Genomic DNA, 2,137 nt, shown 5'->3' on the forward strand with positions numbered 1-2,137 from the left:
AGTAACAATCGGACGGATGTAACTATCTAAAGTCCACTTCGGACTTAAGGAACGGAAACAATGCCGGTGGCTGTAACTTACAGCTGGAAACAAGAAAAGGGGCAGATGTCAACGATGTCCTGTCAGAAAGGATATTCTACCAGGAAAGAACCATAGGGACGATCCCTGGAATGTAGATCGAGCAGTTTTGGACTATTCCAGATCGGATAGAACAAGAGAGAACAAGGGAGCACATGGGGACTTGCCTTGGAAAAGGGGTCAGGATGTATCCACATGCAAATGTCAAAGATATCCGACTCGGAACAGGAATAAAGAAAATATGAGGAAAAGAAATAAGGAATACTATATTTTGGACAGTTTTATATCTAATTGACATGTACTATACCTGATTAAGGGTACTTTGGTATCTCTGAAAGGGCTTTCTCTATATTTGCGACTTTTTACCATATCTTTGATGTTTGATTATTATTTATTTGAAAAGGCGTATATAAGGAAGGGTGGTAGCAGCAGTATTTCCCCAGTAACCTCCGACAGAAGCCTAAGTGCTTTCACTAGGGGACTCTGGCTCATACTTTGCCCCACCTCTTCAAAGTTGGTGTTTGTATTTGGAAAAGATTAGATTTGAACTTTGAATTTGAATTGAATTTGTTGCCACTTTGGTACTTGGAAACTTTGAACTTGTAGAGTTGCTTTGACTCAAATTTGAATTGAATTTGATAGTTCTATTTGAACTTAGAAAGAATTGAACACCCCCTTGAAGTAGTGAACTTCGTAGAAAGCCTTTGTCATTTTGACTTGTGAACACAGAATTTGAATTTGTTTTGAACCATATAAAGCCCCACCCTTGAAGTCCTATCTTAGAGTTCTCAGTGAACCTTGCTGAGAGTGTCCATTGATACCGACCTCCACAAATCAACTACGCTAATTGCTAGTATTAACATCATGAACAAAAATGTCGCAAGTGTGGAGTGTCACAAATTGTTCACTTTCCAGGACATGTTCAACATCAAGGAATGCCCCCCAGAAATTAATTCTTGGGCATCTTGGGCATCTTGGGCATCCAGGGCATTCTAGAATTCTTGCCAGTGGAGCAACTTTTCTATTTTGCACAGTCATTTAACAGCTTTTCATAGCCATCCACAGTCATTCCATGGTTATTCCATGTTATTTCCTATTGGCTAGGTCTTATCCCCATGTAGATAGCTCAGTAGTATATAAACCCTCCATGTATCTAGGTATTTTCCCCAGCCTTGTAATTTTAAACCTTCTGTTTGTGTTTCTGTCTCTTGTGCTTTCTGCTTTTCCCCCTCTCTCCAGTGAGCCATTGCTCCTGTCCAGTGTTCCTAAGTGTTCCCAAGTGTTCCCAAGTGTTCTTTCAAGTGTTCCTTCCAGCATTCCAGTGCCCTCAGTATTTTTCCTAGTGTGCTTCAAGCACTCCCAAGCTCCCTCTCAGTATTCCCCAGTAAGTATTTACTTTTGAGTAAATCTTGTCGCCTCAGCGGTCCCCCTTTGTTGTTTGTTTGCATTGTTTAGCTTGCCACATAAGCCTTAAAACCCCACTAGTTGGGTGCAGTGGTTCTAAGGTTGAACAGTTTGTTTCACTATGGGTGTGATCGTTGTAAGAGAATTCTGCCATGGGAATCCATTCGTCCCAATCGTCTTGTCTCCAATTACAAAAGACTCGCAGGTACTGCTCGATTTCCATGTTGACACACTCCATTTGGCCATCTGTTTGTGGGTGGTAGGCTGTCAATATGTTCATCTTGATACCCAGGATATTGTACAGTGCTGTCACAGATTTCACTGTCTTATCCCTATCTAACATTTATCTTATCTGTGCCATATGTTTATCTTATCATATCACTAGATATTCCAAAGATGGAGTGGACCATTGGACTTGTTCTAGACCATTCTAGACACTTCAGATTGTAGATCAGATCCAGGGGGAATTATGTTAGATCTAGATCGCACTAGTAACAGCCTTGGCAGGCTAGATGTCTAGATGTTGATCCTTGTTGCCAAGCATGCTTGGGCAATCCAGAGTACTATATATTTACTCAGTGTTACCCACTGCACCACATGGTTTCCCAGGCTTCACCATGTGGTTTCCCAGGATTACCCAGTGTACCATATGGTT

This window comes from Marasmius oreades, chromosome 8 (assembly GCF_018924745.1).
Source record: "Marasmius oreades isolate 03SP1 chromosome 8, whole genome shotgun sequence".
Classification (NCBI taxonomy): Eukaryota; Fungi; Basidiomycota; class Agaricomycetes; order Agaricales; family Marasmiaceae; genus Marasmius; species Marasmius oreades.